This window comes from Hippoglossus stenolepis, chromosome 6 (assembly GCF_022539355.2).
Source record: "Hippoglossus stenolepis isolate QCI-W04-F060 chromosome 6, HSTE1.2, whole genome shotgun sequence".
Taxonomy (NCBI): Eukaryota; Metazoa; Chordata; class Actinopteri; order Pleuronectiformes; family Pleuronectidae; genus Hippoglossus; species Hippoglossus stenolepis.
This window is the reverse complement of record NC_061488.1, coordinates 25,350,384-25,372,435: the sequence shown is the minus strand read 5'-3', so window position 1 is coordinate 25,372,435 and position 22,052 is coordinate 25,350,384. Positions and strand designations below refer to the sequence as shown.

The following is a 22,052-nucleotide window of genomic DNA, read 5'->3' as shown; positions in this document are numbered from 1 at the left end:
TTGGCACTGGTCCCTAAAAGTACACATTAAATACATATTAAATATCAAACTATGAAATATTCTTGGACTATACAGCTTATAAACTTAAATGTCTGACAGACACAAACCTGGTATGAAGCGGTTGAGGTGTAGATGAAAAGACTCTAGAGAGCCGCTGGCACATCTGTACACAGGTAACCGCACACCTCCATTTGTGAGCTCCCCTGTTTTGGTGTATAGAGCAACACCTGGTGGGTCCTGGATGCACTTGACGTGCTTTCTCTGGACACACCAGATGTGCTCCATCCTCTCGCTGTCAAACAGGGGAACACCAAGGGAGTCGTTACCTCTGCTGCCCATCAGCATCCCCAGCAGCTCCTCCAGCAGGTGAATGGTGGTCTCCTCACCACGGATCCTCCTCCGACAGTGGAGAGCCATCTCCTCCCTAGATAGTTAGGGTGGGCAGACCCTGGGAACGAAGCTGCTGGCTTTTTGCTTCTCGCAACATAGCTAAATCAGCTACATCCCACTCAAATATGCTTGCTGAAAGGCGTGACATAAATCCTGGGTACAGCTGATGAGCATCTGTTGTGTATACCGGGCCTATAATGTGTATCTGCAGCAATCCTGAAGGAGTGGCGGTAATGATTTGGTTGCTCTATGTCGTGGTTCCATGGTGTAATGGTTAGCACTCTGGATACTTTGAATCCAGTGATCTGAGTTCAAGTCTCAGTGGAACCTCAGGTTAGTTTATATTTCTCAGGAAATATAAAGGATGAAGATTTGGCAGAATGTCTCTGTCCTGTACTATGAAGCAGGATTTGCACTAATCAGGGTAACTTCCTGTTAAATTGGGGGTTTCTGCTCCTACATAATTCATTCACTTCTTATCGGGGTAAATCACAATGGTAACTTATGCTGAACGGCTGACCTGCCCTGGAGCAGGTTAAATTTGAGATGAGAGATCAACCAGTATATAAAATTGACCAATCAATTCCTTTGAAACATGACATCACAGTTCTTAGAGGATCCTATGGAGCAAAAAAAAAAAAAGGATCCTGTTGTTAGGTTAAGTTCAGCTGGATCTCGGAAAGATATCCTGGGTTTGTTGAACTCGCTTTGTAGTATAGGCCCCAGGTGGTCAGTTGTGTTCACAACAACACAGAAATCTCTGTAGCATTAAGGTGAGGGATAATGTAACGTATAAAGGTCGCTGTGGCTATCACTTGTCTATGCTTACAGCACATCAACACCAGCGTCACCAAAAGCTCTCGATTCTTGTTGAGATCTTAGTCTGTGTCGTCACGCGAATGGCACCTCTTTTTCATCCTGAGATATTTGTATTCTTTTTGTTTTTTTAAGTTTTGCGTCTGTCATGTTGTAGACTCCGTTTATCTTAAAATGTCAGTACAGGTGAACTTCAATGATAAACCAACAGTCAGTGTGGGTCAAAGTGGCAAACAGGCTGGTTTTATTTGAAAGATGAGTGTTCCCGAAATGGGTTTCGGGAAATATTATTAAATATAAATACTTTGTGTCATATGTCAGAACAAGATCTAGTGTAAGTATTTAAAAACAGTGAGTGAGTGCTATTACATTGAGTGTATCAGTGAGCATTACTCAAGATACAAGTTCCTTTATCCCATCTCAGGTGTTTTCCTCCCAAATCTAAAATTGCTTCTAAGTACCAAGTTGCTGATTGGGAGTCGGTGAATGGTGGATTAGGTATTGTAGATAGGTACTTTAACATCCCGGTAACTAATTTAAATTTATTGAGAATGTTGAAAAGTAGTGTGTAATCAGAAGCACTCCAAGAACATGCTGCCTTTTATTTAAACATACTTTAAGTAGAGATTACCACCAGGTCCTTTGCACTCCACCTATCAGATCCTGTTCTTATGGGGGGTGGATGTGACAAAGCTGGAGTTGTCCTGCTGTGTTGTTGTGCTTGTGTATGTGTTCCAGGTTCCTGTAGGCAGAGACAGACCATAGTAATCAGCAGGGATGTGGAACACCTGTGCTGACAAGTATTTAAGAGGGCTGAAGACTGGGCTCGCCCTTCTCTCCACTCTCTCCTTCACCAGGTCCACCACCACATGGACATGGCAGTGGCACCATCTTGATAATTGTTTGATTCTTATTTTTATACACACTGACACATTACAGACACCACTGACATAACTGATTACCATGTTTATTTTATGTTAGTTTTTCTTTGTTTATAAATACTTCAACTGCTACACTTTTTGAACTTCCTCCTTACTTGTTACACAACAGAGCCAAGCTCAGTAGAGCTTTTGATCTGAGTGACCTCATATTATATAGACTACATTTTATCATTATATTTTTGGTTCTAATGTAGTGCTTGTATTCATTTCCATTAGGTCTGTACACTTGTCTCCTGCTTACTTTTGATTTAACTCATGTAGGTGGTCAGGGGCAGACAGTTTCTGTTGAGTCTTTCTTTAGTTTCTGCAGACACAGTAAATGCTTACTCCAGTGAGGAGATGGCTTTGCCATGTGAGCTACACAAGACACAGCAATGGCTGCTAATTACTTCTGATTAGTGTCTATTGTTAATGTGTAAAGTGAGCGCAGGTCAGCGGGTGAGTGAGGAGGAGGACAGCAGCAGCACGGTAAAAGGATACCTGGCCTATAATGTATCTGCAGCAATCCTGAAGGACTGGCAGTGATGATTTGCTGATCTATGTCGGGTCCAAGTTAGGTGTAATGGTTACACTCTGACTTTGAATCCAGTGATCCGATTTCAACTCTTGGTTGAACCTCAGATTAGTTTATATTTTTCAGGAAATATGGAGGATGAACAATGTGGCAGAAGGTCTCTGTCCTGTACTATGAAGCAGGATTTTAACTCACTTTGTAGTATAGGCCCCAGGTGGTCAGTTGTGTTCACAACACAGAAATCTCTGTAGCATTAAGGTGAGGGATAATGTAACATATATAAAGTTCGCTGTGGCTATCACATGTCTATGCTTACAGCACATCAACACCAGCGTCACCAAAAGCTCTCGATTCTTGTTGACATCTTCACCTGTGTCATCTACACGAATGGCTCCTATTTTTCATCCTGAGATATTTGTATTCTTTTAGTTTTTTTAAGTTTTGCGTCTGTCATGTGTTAGAAACATTATAAACACAACAACTCACTTGCGGTTTATCTTCCAGTTAATCCCCTACTGTTTTCTCACATGGGCTCATTCGAACATATTCTGGAGTTTTTACTCGGGGGGGCTGGCAGGAGAAACTCAGGCGAAAGTCCAAAGCCTCTGAGTTGGCATTTGTGTTCTCACATACAGCCCCTCCGGAGAATGTCAGGAGATTATGCAGAGTTCAGTGCATCTTGAAGTCTTCAGTAAGTGTTCAGGCCACAGTAAGTGAACATACTCTTCAAAACCTGGTTAAAACTCTGAATAAAAACGATAGCCTTTTCCTTCTGTGATAGAGTCAGGATGGCCGAGCGCATAAGCACAAGTGCTCGTTGGGGATCAATAGTCCACAAAGAAAAGGGGAAAAAGAAAGGAGCAATGTGAAATCTATTTCTTTGATAATGTATTTCTAGCTGCCTAGACACAAATATAACACTTTTGATGTTTCTTGGACATTCCACATGGACTCAAACCTCGACTCCGGAATGCGCAGGTGCATGCTCATTCATCATAAGATGACAAATTTCCTCCTATTTTTATACATTACGAGTTATGAGAATTGTTTCTTGTGTAATAACACCTACCTGCACTACCTCCCACTCCACAGGACTCATCACGTGACATGAGTGGAGGATCTTTCCATTCCTGACCCTCATTAGGACATTTCTTCTACTGTACATCAGAAACTACCTCCCATATCAACTTGTAAATCACATACCATGTTTCTGTTATTGAATGTTGTCATCTGCTTCATCATTATAATGATCACCATTATTATTGCTGTTGTTTTTTATTGTGCTGCTAACTGTCATTAGAAACACCCACTCATACATTGCTGTAAACCAGTTTTATTTGTTCATAGAAATAATTATAGAAACGCTTTTGAAAGATTGAATTTAAACAGCCCATGAAAGGTACAATAAATACAATGATTATAATATATCAATACTTAGACTCAAGATAAAAACAGGGCAAATGGAATTAACTAACCCAGTAGTCCCCAGAGTTCAATACAAACATTAAAAAAAACTATTTACAATAAAACTATTATTTACACATATTAACTATTTACATCTTTTTCCTCATTTCCTCCAACCATTTGTCTTTGACAAGGCTTCAGACTGAGGGCAATACACTTTTCCACGGTACTGGCTGTGTCCAGTGTCAGCAGTGCGGAACTGGCCACACTTTTTACAAGTATTAGCGTTCACAGTTCGCCTATATGGTCTTTTAGGGGTGGGGCCAGCTTCCACTGTGCTGGTAGGCTCACTGGTTTCTGGATAGCTGCCCTGAACTACTGGTACAGGAAAGACTACTTGAACCAGTCCAGATGGTGTGAGGATGTGAGGTGTGATGATGGGTCCTGGTCCTGGTGCTGGTGGGGTGGCATATAACTGTCTCTTCACTGGTCCCTTTAGCCTTATGTTGTGTTGGAGCTGACCAGATCCCGTCTGCCTCTGTTTGGCCTGACCTGCCGTACTCTGCGGCAGCCGGTACTGATGTTCCTGTCGCCATGGTGCAGCAGGGAGCAATTTTGCCCCTGGAAGAGGCTCACCGGATTCTGGGAGGGCTGGAGGCAATGCAGTGCCTGGAGCAGCACAGAGAGCTCCTGCTTTTTCATGGATATTATGCCACCAGATGAGGGTGTTCTGATTCACCTCCACCAGCTGAATTTCAGATCCCTGCATCACCCGGCAGTTGCCACCAACAAGCTGCCCTTACCTTACGGTAGTCCCTCAAAATTGTTATTCACCAGAATCAGCCCTTCATCTTCTTTGCTGGGCTTTGGTGAATACACAATCGGATAAAAATGCTTTCCACCAACCGACAGCAGTCAGGCCACTGGGCAGGTGCGCTACTCGCACCTAACATGCAACGGGTGGTACTCTCCACCCCAGGTGTTTTTGAGGGCTTTTGGCATTCTGAAACCGTCCACTCAAAAGTCTCTCCTGATGTCAGTGCTGCATAAGCCACCCGCTGCTTGTCACTCTCTTATCCAGCTTTGTCCTAAAGTGACATTATAGCACTCGCCTGCTGGGTTGCTTGAGACAAAGAGGTCTGAAGCCAAGCCCACCAAATACTCAGCAAGTCTGTCCACGTACTGGCATCCGGGGAGATTTTGGCCATCAACAGCCTGTGCAAAGACAGCAGTTTAGAAAATGTAAAACCTTCACTCACAATGCTTTGTTTGTTTATTGATAAAATATGTGAACATATGTTATCAAAAATAGTGAAGAAGCATGCTCATATCTACACATATATTCTAAAACAAACAGTTAGACTTACCATGTCTTCATCTTCAGCTTGAATATCATCTTGATCTTCAGAGGATGAACTAGAGGCTAGAGTGCAAAGAGCCACAGAGGATGTGCCAGGAGCCAGGGAAAGAAGACCAGATGAAATGTCGGAGGGATCAGGAGTCTGAGAGGCTGAAGAACCCCCAGGTTCAACACTGTGGGATCTTCTGTAATATCAGCGAAGCCCTCATCTTCCTCCATGTCGTCCTCCACATCATGCTCTTCAATTAATTGAGCAGCTTCCTCTGAATCAGGGTGCATATCCTGCAGTGCCTGACCAGTCTGCTGGAACAGATACTGCATCCCTATGAGCTCTCCTGAAACAACAGAAGCAAATTGGATTGTTTACAAAAGTTGACAGTTAATAAAAGGGTTTAAAAACTGAGGTAAATTACCAATGTAATCACAAATGCTTACCAGTGTACCAAGAGGTGACAGAACCCCTGGTACTCACCTTCCTGCCAAACAGAAGCCATAATTAGTGTTTACAGAGTGAAGCAGGTCACCCGAGAAGCTGCGCAAAGAGGATGGTCCAGTGTACAGAGCAGTAACCCTACTAGTCCTGGTTCCATCTTATGTAGCCCTTCCAGGAGATATATATGAAAGTTCAGACTGTTGGCACTGGTCCCTAAAAGTACACATTAAATACATATTAAATATCAAACTATGAAATATTCTTGACTATAAGCAGCTTATAAACTTAAAATGTTCATGTGACACAAACCTGGTATGAAGCGGTTGAGGTGTAGATGAAAAGATTCTAGAGAGTCATGGCAATATCTGTACACAGGTAACCGCACACCTCCATTTGTGAGCTCTGTTTTGGTGTATAGAGCAACACCTGGTGGTCCTGGATGCACTTGACGGGCTTCTCTCTGGACACACCAGATGTGCTCCATCCTCTCGCTGTCAAACAGGGGAACACCAAGGAGCCGTTACTCTGCTGCCCATCAGCATCCCAGCAGCTCCTCCAGCAGGTGAATGGTGTCTCTCACCACGGATCCTCTCCGACAGTGGAGAGCCATCTCTCCCCAGATAGTTAGGTGGGCAGACCCTGGAACGGTTGCTGGCTTTTTGCTTCTCGCAACATAGCTAAATCAGCTACATCCCACTCAAATATGCTTGCTGAAAGGCGTGACATAAATCCTGGCACAGCTGATGAGCATCTGTTGTGTATACCGGCCTATAATGTGTATCTGCAGCAATCCTGGAAGGAGGGCGGTAATGATTTGCTGTTTCTATGTCGTGGTTCCATGGTGTAATGGTTAGCACTCTGGATACTTGAATCCAGTGATCTGAGTTCAAGTCTCAGTGGAACTAGGTTAGTTTATATTTCAGGAAATATAAAGGGATGAAGATTTAAGAATGTCTCTGTCCTGAACTATGAAGCAGGATTTGCACTCAATCAGGTAACTTCCCGTTAAATTGGGGGTTTCTGCCCGCTACAATTCATTCACTTTATCGGGGTAAATCACAATGGTAACTTTATGCTGACCTATTGACCTGCCCTGGAGCAGGTTAAATTTGAGATGAGATCAACCAGTATATAAAATTGACCAATCAATTCCTTTGAAACATGACATCACAGTTCTTAGAGGATCCTATGGAGCCAAAAAAAAAAAAAGGATCCTGTTGTTAGGTTAAGTTCAGCTGGATCTCGGAAAGATATCCTGGGTTTGTTGAACTCGCTTTGTAGTATAGGCCCCAGGTGGTCAGTTGTGTTCACAACAACACAGAAATCTCTGTAGCATTAAGGTGAGGGATAATGTAACGTATAAAGTTCGCTGTGGCTATCACTTGTCTATGCTTACAGCACATCAACACCAGCGTCACCAAAAGCTCTCGATTCTTGTTGAGATCTTAGTCTGTGTCGTCTACGCGAATGGCTCCTCTTTTTCATCCTGAGATATTTGTATTCTTTTTGTTTTTTTAAGTTTTGCGTCTGTCATGTTGTGACTCCTGTTTAGTCTTAAATGTCAGTACAGGTGAACTTCAATGATAAACCAACAGTCAGTGTGGGTCAAAGTGGCAAAACAGGCTGGTTTTATTTGAAAGTTATTTAGAGGTTCCCCGAAATGGGTTTCGGGGAAATATTATTAAATATAACATTTCTAGGTCATATGTCAGAACAAGATCTAGTGTGCGATTTAAAACAGTGAGTGAGTGGGGTTATTTACATTGAGTGTATCAGTGAGCATTACCTTAAGACATAAGTTCCTTATCCCATCCTTTTTCAGTGTTTCCTTCTCCCAAATCTTAAAAATTGCTTCTTAAGTACCAAGTTGCTGATTGGGAGTCGGTGAACGGTGGATTAGGTATTGGTAGATAGGTACTTTAACATCCCGGTAACCAATTTAAATTTATTGAGTAGTTGTTGAAAAGTAGTGTAAAATTGTGAAGACTCCAAGAACATGCTGCCTTTTATTTAAACATACTTTAAGTAGATACTTCACCAGGTCCTTTGCACTCCACCTATAAGACCCTGTTCTTATGGGGGTGATGACAAAGCTGGAGTTGTCCTGCCGTGTTGTTGCAGTTGTATGTGTTCCAGGTTCCCGTAGGCAGAGACAGCCCAGTAATCAGCAGGGATGGGAAACACCTGTGCTGACAAAGTATTTAAGAGGGTCAGACTGCCTCAGCCTTCCTCCACTCTCCTTCACCAACCACCACCACATGGACATGGCAGTGGCACCATCTTGATAATTGTTTGATTCTTATTTTTATACACACTGACACATTACAGACACCACTGACATAACTGATTACCATGTTTATTTTATGTTAGTTTTTCTTTGTTTATAAATACTTCAACTGCTACACTTTTTGAACTTCCTCCTTACTTGTTACACAACAGAGCCAAGCTCAGTAGAGCTTTTGATCTGAGTGACCTCATATTATATAGACTACATTTTATCATTATATTTTAATCTCTAATGTAGTGCTTGTATTCATTTCCATTAGGTCTTACATACTTTGTTCCTGCTTACTTTTGATTTAACTCATGTAGGTGGTCAGGGGCAGACAGTTTCCTGTTGAGTCTTTCTTTTAGTTTCTGCAGACACAGTAAATGCTACTCTAGTGAGGAGATGGCTTTGCCATGTGAGCTACACAAGACACAGCAATGGCTGCACTACTTCTTGATTAGTGTCTATTGTTAATGTGTAAAGTGAGCGCAGGTCAGCGGGTGAGTGAGGAGGGAGGACATGCAGCAGCACGGTAAAAGGATACCTGGCCTATAATGTGTATCTGCAGCAATCCTGAAGGACTGGCAGTGATGATTTGGTTGATCTATGTCGTGGTTCCATAGTGTAATGGTCAGCACTCTGGACTTTGAATCCAGTGATCCGATTTCAACTCTTGGTTGAACCTCAGATTAGTTTATATTTTTCAGGAAATATGGAGGATGAACAATGTGGCAGAAGGTCTCTGTCCTGTACTATGAAGCAGGATTTTAACTCACTTTGTAGTATAGGCCCCAGGTGGTCAGTTGTTGCTCACACACAGAAACTCTGTAGCATTAAGGTGAGGGATAATGCAACATATATAAAGTCTGTGTGGCTATCACATGTCTATGCTTATATACATATTTGTCACTGGAAGGCCACCAAAAGCTCTCGATTCTTGTTGACATCTTCACCTGTGTCATCTACACGAATGGCTCCTATTTTTCATCCTGAGATATTTGTATTCTTTTAGTTTTTTTAAGTTTTGCGTCTGTCATGTGTTAGAAACATTATAAACACAACAACTCACTTGCGGTTTATCTTCCAGTTAATCCCCTACTGTTTTCTCACATGGGCTCATTCGAACATATTCTGAGTTTTATCAATGGTGGCAGAAATCAGGCGAAAGTCCAAAAGCCTCTGAGTTGGCATTTGTACTTCACATACAGCCCCTCCGGGAGAATGTCAGGAGATTGGTGCAGAGTTCAGTGCATCTTGGAAGTCTTAAAGTAAGTGTTCAGGCCACAGTAAGTGAACATACTCTTCAAAACCTGGTTAAAACTCTGAATAAAAACGATAGCCTTTTCCTTCTGTGATAGAGTCAGGATGGCCGAGCGGTCTAAGGCGCTGCGTTCAAGCTGGGGATCAATAGTCCGTCAAAGAAGGGGAAAAAGAAAGGAGCAATGTGAAATCTATTTCTCTTTGATAAATGTATTTCTAGCTGCCTAGACACAAATATAACACTTTTGATGTTTTTGGACATTCCGCGAATGGGACTCAAACCCTCGACTCCGGGAATGCGCAGGTGCATGCTCATTCATCATAAGATGACAAATTTCCTCCTATTTTTATACACATTACGTAGTTATGAGAATTGTTTCTTGTGTAATAACACCTACCTGCACTACCTCCCACTCCACAGGACTCATCACGTGACATGAGTGGAGGATCTTTCCATTCCTGACCCTCATTAGGACATTTCTTCTACTGTACATCAGAAACTACCTCCCATATCAACTTGTAAATCACATACCATGTTTCTGTTATTGAATGTTGTCATCTGCTTCATCATTATAATGATCACCATTATTATTGCTGTTGTTTTTTATTGTGCTGCTAACTGTCATTAGAAACACCCACTCATACATTGCTGTAAACCAGTTTTATTTGTTCATAGAAATAATTATAGAAACGCTTTTGAAAGATTGAATTTAAACAGCCCATGAAAGGTACAATAAATACAATGATTATAATATATCAATACTTAGACTCAAGATAAAAACAGGGCAAATGGAATTAACTAACCCAGTAGTCCCCAGAGTTCAATACAAACATTAAAAAAAACTATTTACAATAAAACTATTATTTACACATATTAACTATTTACATCTTTTTCCTCATTTCCTCCAACCATTTGTCTTTGACAAGGCTTCAGACTGAGGGCAATACACTTTTCCATCGGTAGCTGGCTGTGTCCAGTCGCAGCTGAACTGGCCACACTTTTTACAAGTATTAGCGTTCACAGTTCGCCTATATGGTCTTTTAGGGGTGGGGCCAGCTTCCACTGTGCTGGTAGGCTCACTGGTTTCTGGATAGCTGCCCTGAACTACTGGTACAGGAAAGACTACTTGAACCAGTCCAGATGGTGTGAGGATGTGAGGTGTGATGATGGGTCCTGGTCCTGGTGCTGGTGGGGTGGCATATAACTGTCTCTTCACTGGTCCCTTTAGCCTTATGTTGTGTTGGAGCTGACCAAATCCCGCCTGCCTCTGTTTGGCCCTGACCCGCCGCACTCCATGGTAGCCTGTACTGATGTTCCTGTCGCACGGGGCGTGGTGCAGCAGGAGCACTCTTGCCTCCTGAAGAGGCTCATCGGATTCTGGGAGGGCTGGAGGCAATGCAGTGCCCTGGAGCAGCACAGAGAGCCTTCCTGCTTTTCTGGCGGATATTATGCCACCAGATGAGGGTGTTCTGATTCACTCCACCAGCTGAATTTCCAGATCCCTGCATCACCCGGCAGTTGCCAACAACAAGCTGCCTTACCTTACGGTAGTCCCTCAAAATTAAGGACTACCTAGAATCAGCCCTTCTACCCTTCTTTTTGCTGGGCTTTGGGTGAATATTGCACAATCGGATGAAAATGTTTTTCCCACCAACCGACAGCAGTCAGGCCACTGGGCAGGTGCGCTTACTGCACTCCAATATGCAACGGGTGGTACTTCTCCACTCCAGGTGTTTTTGAGGGCTTTTGGCATTCTGAACCGTCCACTCAAAAGTCTCTCCTGATGTCGTGCTGCATAAGCCACCGCTGCTTGTCACCTTCATCCAGCTTGTCCAAAGTGACATTATAGCACTCGCCTGCTGGTTGCTGAGACAAAAAGAGGTCTGAAGCCGAAGCTCCACCAAATACTCAGCAAGTCTGTCCACGTACTGGTATCCGGGGAGATTTTGGTCATCAACAGCCTGTGCAAAACATTTAACAGTTTAGAAAATGTAAAACCTTCACTCACAATGCTTTGTTTGTTTATTGATAAAATATGTGAACATATGTTATCAAAAATAGTGAAGAAGCATGCTCATATCTACACATATATTCTAAAACAAACAGTTAGACTTACCATGTCTTCATCTTCAGCTTGAATATCATCTTGATCTTCAGAGGATGAACTAGAGGCTAGAGTGCAAAGAGCCACAGAGGATGTGCCAGGAGCCAGGGAAAGAAGACCAGATGAAATGTCGGAGGGATCAGGAGTCTGAGAGGCTGAAGAACCCCCAGGTTCAACACTGTGGGATCTTCTGTAATATCAGCGAAGCCCTCATCTTCCTCCATGTCGTCCTCCACATCATGCTCTTCAATTAATTGAGCAGCTTCCTCTGAATCAGGGTGCATATCCTGCAGTGCCTGACCAGTCTGCTGGAACAGATACTGCATCCCTATGAGCTCTCCTGAAACAACAGAAGCAAATTGGATTGTTTACAAAAGTTGATACAGTTAATAAAGGGTTTAAAAACTGAGGTAAATTACCAATGTAATCACAAATGCTTACCAGTGTACCATGAGGGTGGACAGAACCCTGGTACCACCTTCCTGCCAAACAGCTTCTCATAATTAGTGTTTACAGAGTGAAGCAGGTCACCCGAGTAGCTGCGCAAAGAGGATGGTCCAGTGTACAGAGCAGCAACCCCACGGTCCTGGTTCCATCTATGTAGCCCTTCCAGGAGATATATATGAAAGTTCAGACTGTTGGCACTGGTCCCTAAAAGTACACATTAAATACATATTAAATATCAAACTATGAAATATTCTTGGACTATACAGCTTATAAACTTAAATGTCTGACAGACACAAACCTGGTATGAAGCGGTTGAGGTGTAGATGAAAAGACTCTAGAGAGCCGCTGGCACATCTGTACACAGGTAACCGCACACCTCCCTTTGTGAGCTCCCCTGTTTTGGTGTATAGAGCAACACCTGGTGGGTCCTGGATGCACTTGACGTGCTTTCTCTGGACACACCAGATGTGCTCCATCCTCTCGCTGTCAAACAGGGGAACACCAAGGGAGTCGTTACCTCTGCTGCCCATCAGCATCCCCAGCAGCTCCTCCAGCAGGTGAATGGTGGTCTCCTCACCACGGATCCTCCTCCGACAGTGGAGAGCCATCTCCTCCCTAGATAGTTAGGGTGGGCAGACCCTGGGAACGAAGCTGCTGGCTTTTTGCTTCTCGCAACATAGCTAAATCAGCTACATCCCACTCAAATATGCTTGCTGGGAAAGGCGACATAAATCCTGGGCACAGCTGATGAGCATCTGCATAGTATACCGTCTATAATGTGTATCTGCAATCCTGAAGGAGTGGCGGTAATGATTTGCTGTTTCATGTCGTGGTTCCATGGTGTAATGGTTAGCACTCTGATACTTTGAATCCAGTGATCTGAGTTCAAGTCTCAGTGGAACCTCAGGTTAGTTTATATTTCTCAGGAAATATAAAGGATGAAGATTTGGCAGAATGTCTCTGTCCTGAACTATGAAGCAGGATTTGCACTAATCAGGGTAACTTCCTGTTAAATTGGGGGTTTCTGCTCCTACATAATTCATTCACTTTATCGGGTAAATCACAATGGTAACTTATGTTGAACGGGCTGACCTGCTCCTGGAGCAGGTTAAATTTGAGATGAGAGATCAACCAGTATAAAAAACTGACCACATTCCACATTCCTTTGAAACATGACATCACAGTTCTTAGAGGAGCATATGGAGCCACAAAAAAAAAAAAAAAGGATCCTGTTGTAGGTTAAGTTCAGCTGGATCTCGGAAAGATATCCTGGGTTTGTTGGATAGGCCCCAGGTGGTCAGTTGTGTTCACAACAACACAGAAATCTCTGTAACATTAAGGTGAGGGATAATGTAACGTATAAAGTTCGCTGTGGCTATCACATGTCTATGCTTACAGCACATCAACACCAGCGTCACCAAAAGCTCTCGATTCTTGTTGAGATCTTAGTCTGTGTCGTCTACGCGAATGGCACCTCTTTTTAATCCTGAGATATTTGTATTCTTTTTGTTTTTTTAAGTTTTGCGTCTGTCATGTTGTGACTCCTGTTTAGTCTTAAATGTCAGTACAGGTGAACTTCAATGATAAACCAACAGTCAGTGTGGGTCAAAGTGGCAAAACAGGCTGGTTTTATTCGAAAGTTAATTAAAAGTTGCTACAGTGGTGTGGCACACCAGTCAGCAGGCTAGTGCAGTGGAAGTATGCTATCGTGAGTAACAAAAACTACACACACACACACATTAAACCCTTTATCCCCCCAACAGAAAACAAACCAAAACTACTACCAGTGCCACAGCAAATCACAAATCAACAAGTGAACTTCCACTGCACCAGCCACTCCTGTGACTGGGGGCCAACAACAGCTATAGCACTAAAAGAGACAAAAAGGCAGATCAACACTATGCTTAAAATACAGGAAATATAAAATAAAGATAAAATAAATGGCAACCAGCACTTTGCCTGTAAAATAAACACAGCACATGTTATTCAGTCTAATCGCCTAACACAGTTTAAAAGTAAAATGCAGTTTCATACCTACACTGCAACTAATTCTGGACCATTATGACCCTTTACAAAATAAACAATATAAATAGTAAAACCTCAACACATTCAATATTTACATTAAAATTCCAATACCTCAGGGTGCATTTGCACCCCTACATTACCCAACAATCACACTTTTCTGATTAAAACAAAAGTTTGTTTGGCTTACCAAGGATAGGTGCACAGGCATGATCACCAGAGCAGGAAGGAATGCTGACACACACCTGTGCTCAATCGGCCTTTTAACTGCTGAGATGCTCTCCCTTGATTTGCCAAATTGTGCCTGGGTCCTCGTGTCCCCCCTCTACAATCAACCCCTGGGATTTGAATCGACGTCCCGTCGATGGATCCATCAAAGCCAAGGCCTATGGAAAGTCACACGTGGGGCATTAATGTAAATTTGTTGAGAATGATGCATTGCAGATCTGGGAAGGTGATGCAGGTTACGATGCTGGCCAGCTGTGGGCGTCTCAGGTTTGTCTTGCCTGTACTGGAGGTTTCCGCACCATGTGATTCCGTTTCCACTTCTGTTGTTGCCAGTGGGGCCAGACTGACACATCCTGGTGTATTGTTTTGCAGCACCTGTTCCACAAGTTCTAACACAAAGGGGATTTCAGGGACATAGTTATCAACCTCATTCAACAGGTCATTGGGAAGACCTGGATCATCTATTCATTTAGCATCACTTTGTATACATGAAACTGGGTGTTTCTCTGTCTCATGAATCTGTTTAGAGTGCCCTTTCCCATCTGCTGTTGCTATGGTGTAAATTGGTCCTCCATCTATAAGCAAACACCACTTGCGCTAGATGTTCAGCCCATCGTTTTTTCTGGTTTTGTGGTAGTGTGCGGAGTAGGTCATGCAAGGTTCTGTTAAATCACTCGCACTGACCATTACCTTGGGGTCTGTATGGGGTTGTTCTAGTTTTAACTATGTCATACATGCTGCAGAGCTGCTGTATCACTTTGGCCTCAAAACAACGTCCTTGGTCTGAGTGCAATTGGCGGGGGACTCCAAATACATAAAACCAATTGGTAACTAGGGCCTGAGCGACTGTGGTCGCAGTTTGGTCTCTAGTTGGAATGGCCTAGTTGGAATGGCCTGTGTATATTTGGAGAACACATCTGTCATTATTGGCACATTTTCTCGTTCTTCAGATGAAGGTTCTAAGACAGTGAAATCTATGCAGGAATGTCATTGGGCTTTGTTGCCAATAAGTACCCATAAAGCTTCTGGGTTGGAGATGCCCAGCTTTAGCTGGCAAAAGTGTTGTGGGTACAAGGGCCACCACCTGCTCTGTGGTCACGTTCTGCCTTGACAAAGCATCTGCATTTCCATTTGCACGGCCTGGTTTATATCTAATGTCTAGATCAAAATTTGCAAGCTCTGAGGCCCACCTCTGTTCCACTGCTCCCAACTTGGCTGTTTGTGGGTGACTGAGGGGATTGTTATCTGTATGCACAGTACATTTTTGGCCCAGCAAATATTCACGAAATTTTTCAGGGCCAAAAATTCCAATTTCATGGAACTGTAATTTTGCATATTTCTTTCGGTTTTTCTTAGACCTCTGCTGGCAAATGCAATAGGGCGGATCTTACCCTCACAATCCTGTGACAATACCGCTCCCAAGCCATTATGAGTAGCATCCACATCCAAAATAAATGGCTTGTGAAAATCTGCATAAGCCAATATTGATGCCGTGGTGAGTTTGTTTTTTTGTGTCGAAAAGCTGTGTCACATACCTCCGTCCAATGATCTTTAAGGGGCATTTTCTTGGTTTCTTGTTTTTGTGTTTATTGCACAACTCTGCTGCCAACGAGTTCAGGGGTGAAGCAATATGTGAGAAACCAGGGACAAAACGCCTGTAACAGCTGGCAAAACCAAGGAAGGATTTCAGTTCTTTGACATTGTCCGGGCATTTCCACTTTGCCATGGCAGCAATTTTATCTGGGTCTGTGGCCACCCCATCTGCAGACACCACATGAACCAGATACTTAATTTGTTGCTGGAAAAACCAGCACTTGGTTAACTTGATCTTCAGGTTCTCCTTCTGCAGCCGTTTCAGGACCATCTCCAGCCTCTGCAAATGCTGTTGAACAGATGTTGAGAAGATTATTACATCATCTAAGTACAAAAGCAGGTAATGGAAAACTCAGATCACCAAATATCCTTTCCATTAACCTTTTGAAATGTGCTTGGAGCATTGCAAAGGCCAAAAGCCATCCGGTTGAATTCAAACAGGCCAAAAGGTGTACAAAAGGCAGTTTTATGTTTGTCTACCTCTGCAACAGGCACCTGAGTATAACCGCTAGCTAGATCTACAGTGGAAAACAATTTGGCTCCTGAGAGGGCATCCAAATATTCCTCTATCCTGGGTAACGGATAGGCATCTTTCCGTGTTTTAACATTCAACTGTCTATAGTCAACACACATCCTTAAGGACCCATCCTTTTTTTGGACGAAAACAAGAGGGGCAGCATAGGGGCTACAGTTTTCCTGGATAATTTGTGCCTCTAGTACAGTGGTCTCCAACCTTTTCGAGCCCAAGATCACTTTTTAAATCCAAACGTAAACTGAGATCTACCAAGAAACCCACTTAGGAGGGTCATTTTTTTTTTTGCATTTTCTGTTAAAGGCTGAATGTACGAGCATAAATATACACAGAGAAAGGCAGTTATGCTACTTTATCTATTCAATGAACAATATTCACATTAATATCAATTCATATTTACAGCATCTGTTCAGTGCACAATATTTAGCTTCAGTTCAACACTGCAGCACAATGTTTTTTTACATGGCCTTTGACTTGAATATGGCCATAAATGTGAGTAGTCCCTTGTACTCAAATAAATACAAATACTATACAGTTTGAAGCCGTGCTTATTCTGCTCCTGCAAATATTTCACAATAAAATCTCCTAGTTAAACAAAAGAATGGATTCCGTCAACAGAAACGCTGGGGTGCTTAAACTATCAGCTCCACCGCCAGCAGCGGACACGCTGCCGTGTGAACAACCGACACACAGCTGATCTGCGGTGAGACCGCAGCCAGCGAGTCCAGAGAGTTCGGGGATCGACAGTGAAGACTGCGAGATCGACCGGTAGATCGCGATCGACGGGTTGGCGACCACTGAGCTAGGGCATCCAAATTTCACATGCACCACCACCTGGGTCCCTAGGGGAACCTCTGCTGAAAAGTTGGGGCCCCTGGAAGGCAGAGGAACTCAAGTTAATGAGTTGCATGCTGATACCACTTTGGTTCTTTCAGTCAGAATAATCTGCATTGCCAGTTGTTACATCCCCTGAGTGGAACTAGGATTAAAGGAGGACGGCAACACACAACAACCAATAAACAGATGGAGTCAGAGCAGATAAATAAGGTGTGTTTTATTTTAATTATAAATTATAAATCAAGTGCAAACATAATTATAAATTATAAATCAAGTGCAAACATAACTCAGAATCACTGAATGCAGGGGAAGAAGGAACAAAGGAAGTTGCCAAAGAAATGAAATAAAAATTAAAAAACTACGCCTGAAAATAAATACAAGGGTGGCAACAACCAAACTGACTAGTGTTTCTAAACAAAAGAGAGTACCTACGTGAGTGAGTGTATAGGGTACTCAACTTACCTAGTCCTTGCCGCACACAACTATGACCTTTAAACACCTGACCAACATCACCTGAGCCGTGTTACTTCATAATCAAGTGCATACTACCATCTAGTGGTCAAAATGTTAGTTTCCAAACATATACACACTGCTATTTACATACATTTAGAATATAGAATAAACATGCTAAATGGCTCCTACACTGTATGTTAAAGCCCCCAGTTGCTTGTTACTGTAGTGAAAAACTCAGTAACGAATTAAAACAAGCCTATTTTGTTCCCCAGACTCCAGTTAAGAAAACATCCAGTTCATCCGTACAGCTACAGTTGATTACGTAGTAACCGAAAATACCATGAATCATCATATAGAGAATTCAAACAAATCTAAGCAGCTTCTGAAATATGGAGTGCATTCAAACATTCCTTTTGCCTAGGAACCTTCCTAACTGAGTGAAATAACCCGGAAGTGTTTCAGCCGCCATAATAATAAGAGCTGTTTGAATTCTCCAAATGATAAGGCAAGGAGCTTTAATGCTTTCTAACTGATCTCCATTAGCATAGGAAACACTGGACCATGGGTACGTTTGAATAGTCTAACCATTTAGCTTCGGAAGGTTCCCAACTGAGTGTAATGACCTGGAAGTATTTCAGTAGCTGCCATAATAAGAGCTGTTCGAATTCACTAAATGATAGGGAAAGAGGCTTCATTCTAACTGATCTCTAGTATAGGAAACACCTGACCATCCTTTATGAAAGGAAAGGAGAAAGTGTCATCCTATAAATAATTGCAGCAGCAATATTTAAATATCACAGGATGAGCTGCCAGGCCGGAAACTTGTCTCCAAGATCGCAGTCCCAAAATTGTACATCAGATCAAACATTTCTGCAGTGCAGGATTATGTGGAATATTTGGCCCTGACAACTGACATGTGGTCCAGCCGCAACAAGATGCCGTACATGTCCACACATTATGTCAGCAAAGAGTGGACCTTGGAATTGAAATGCTTACAAACAAGCATCATGCAAGAACACCATAAAGGGGACCATCAATTATTTGAAGATTAGGGAAAGAAAAGTCTGCTAATGATAATGGGGCCAATATTTTGGTGACCATCAGCAAGTTAAAATGACAGTGGTTAAGTTGTTTTGGTCCAGTTGTTTCAGCAACAGAGGGCCAGCACTACTCGGGTTTGCTGGGCAGTCAACACTGCCTTTTCCCACAGCTGGTTGAGAAGACATGAGCTGCACAAAGCCCAAGAAGATCTTAACCACCCTGAGCACTCCTTGATAATGGATATATTATTAAAATATTGGATTGTGATATTAAACATGGTTAGAGTTTCAAAAAAATTGGCTAAATGCATGTTAGGGCTTTTCTTCTGTGAACACCTGGTTTCCAACAGTTTTTTTCGCCTTTGGGCATTTTGGAGTCAGATTGCCTTGAACTTCCATATTTGGATATAACCACACCCGTCCAGCAGAAGGACACACCTACCTGCTCAGTCTGCAACTGCCCTGCTCAGGGGTACACAAAGTAGGCTGACCGATACCTAGCTAATAGCAATAATTTAATTTAAGTGTTAGATAATTGAGATGTAAAGCCATAGGGTATATGTGCATAATATAAGTGCTCCCAAATGACACAGTTGTCGATTACACCAGTGAAAGAGTGTGAGCAGATGCACAGACAAACATGAATGACTTAAGAATAAGAAGTCCTTTATTAGACAAATTTGCAATCTTACAGCAGCAGAAGACATCACATAAGTAGCATGCAGTACTTGGGTATAGGAATATAAAGAAATGGAAATATACAACAATATATAGAAAAAATATATATGTGATTAAACCTGTACAGTGCTGTGAAAAAGTATTTGCCCCCTTCCTGGTTTCTTATTTTTTTGCATATTTCTCACACTTAAATGTTTCAGATCATCAAACAAATTTTAATATTTGACAAATAACCCGAGTAAATACAAAATGCAGTTTTTAAATGATGGTTTCATTTATGAAGGGAAAAAAGCTATCCAAACCTACCTTGCCCTATGTGAAAAAGTAATTGCCCCCCCTTGATAAATCATGAATGAACTGTGATTAACCACATTTTTTGGAAAGCTGAGTTCAATTTCACTAGCCACACCCAGGCCTGATTACTGCCAGACCTGTTGAATCAAGAAATCACTTAAATAGAACCTGTCTGACAAAGTGAAGTAGGCTAAAAGATCTCAAAAAGCAACACATCATGCAGCGATCTAAAGAAATTCAAAAACAGATGAGAAACAAAGTAATTGTATCAGTCTGGAAAGGGTTACAAAGCCATATCTAAGGCTTTGGGACTTCAGCGAACCACGGTGAGAGCCATTATCCACAAATGGAGAAGACTTGGAACAGTGGTGAACCTTCCCAGGAGTGGCCGGCCTACCAAAATTACTCCAAGAGCGCATTGACGACTCATCCAGGAGGTCATAAAAGACCCCGGAACAACATCTAAAGAACTGCAGGCCTCACTTGCCTCAATTAAGGTCAGTGTTCATGATTCAACAATAAGAAAGAAACTGGGCAAAAATGGCATCCATGGGAGAGTTCCAAGGCGAAAGCCACTGCTGACCAAAAAGAACACAAAGGCTCGTCTCACATTTGCCAAAAAACATCTTGATGATCCCCAAGACTTTTGGGCAAATATTCTGTGGACTGACGAAAAACAAAAGTTGAACTTTTTCGAAGGTGTGCGTCCCGTTATATCTGGCGTAAAACTCAAACTCAAACATGGTGGTGGTAGTGTGATGGTCTGGGGCTGCTTTGCAGCTTCAGGACCTGGACAACTTGCCATAATTGATGGAACCATGAATTCTGCTCTCTACCAGAAAATCCTGAATGAGAATGTCCGGCCATCAGTTCGTGACCTCAAGCGCACTTGGGTTATGCAGCAGGACAATGATCCGAAACACACTAGCAAGTCCACCTCTGAATGGCTAAAAAAAAAAAAAATCAAGGTTTTGGAGTGGCCTAGTCAATGTCCGTACTTAAATCCGATTGAGATGCTGTGGCATGACCTTAAACAAGCCGTTTATGCTCAAACCATCCAATGTGGCTGAATTAAAACAATTCTGCAAAGAAGAGTGGGCCAAAATTCCTCCACAGTGATGTGAAAGACTCATTGCCAGTTATCGCAAACGCTTGATTGCAGTTGTTGCCGCCAAGGGTGGCACAACCAGTTATTAGGTTTAGGGGGCAATTACTTTTTCACATAGGGCCAAGTAGGTTTGGATAGGTTTTTTCCCTTAATAAATGAAATCATCATTTAAAAACTGCATTTTGTATTTACTCGGGTTATCTTTGTCTAATATTAAAATTAGTTTGATGATCTAAATCATTTAAGTGTGACAAATATGCAAAAAAATAAAAAATCAGGAAGGGGGCAAATACTTTTTCACAGCACTGTATGTGGTGTCTGTTCTTAGTGTAACTGAATGTGCCTTATCCACTAGATCACTGTTGATGGATGTGACAACAGATGAACAGAGCTTCCACTCATAAACATATAGCAGTGAATCAGCATTATACTTAATGCATGTGTAAATCTGTGGTGGATCCAGATCAGCTGTTCGGACCAATACGACTCCTGTTTAGGTGGAAACGAGAGAAATGCCCACAAGACACATTTCATCTCTTCCCATCAAATTAATTGGACAACATGAGGATAGCAAAAATTAACACTTGAATTTTTCTGTGATGCTATCAATACATATTAAGGAGTCGTGAATTTTTCAACCACGGTGTTACCTGAAGCCCCCACAGATCTAACAACTCATCCGCTCATTTTAGGATGTGTGTCAAACATATCACTCTTGATGACTGAATGTGTTGCTCCTGAAACTACAAGGTTTGCAATCTCTTTCCCTAGCACTGTGAGTGAGTGCGTTAGCATATGAGCATAAGAATCTGATTGATACTTAACATATTTTCCTATCAGTAGTTTGTCTTTCTTTTCTAAAAAGTCTTTTACTTGTCAGTGAGGCTTTATGCAGATCAGTCTCTCTTTTCTTCATGTTTAATTATCTTTTCCCCATGAACTGCATGCACTTTTATTAAGCTGAGTTTTCCCGAGTCCCACTTGATACCTGTGCGTTTTAACAAGCTGGCAACATCAGGTCACTTCAACCATCGCGATTTGGGCTGGATCTTGTCCCGGTCCATATTGCCTGCTCGTCTGGTGCGAGGTGAAGAGAGGAGTTGCAGGTCTGGAACTTTATTAGGTGGAGAAGGTGGTTGAGCCTGGGCTCCTGCCTGTGGAACATCCACTGGTGGTGGAGCTTGGTGTTGTTCAGGTTCTCTGCAGGGAAGAGTCGAGGTCGGAATCCTGCATTTTGAGACACTGAGACACTTGTGAGGAGTTATCTGTCCCTGCCAGTGTTTGTTTTCTGTCCCTTTTTGTTGCATTTCTTAAAACCACATTCCACA

General features: G+C 42.4%; 1 non-coding gene across 1 annotated transcript; it reads left to right on the top strand.

Moving 5' to 3' along the window:
* Positions 1-12,770: 12,770 nt before the first annotated feature.
* trnaq-uug lies at positions 12,771-12,843 on the top strand. Its single transcript has one exon. It is a non-coding gene; the product is annotated as a tRNA-Gln (tRNA).
* The last annotated feature ends 9,209 nt before the right edge of the window (positions 12,844-22,052 follow it).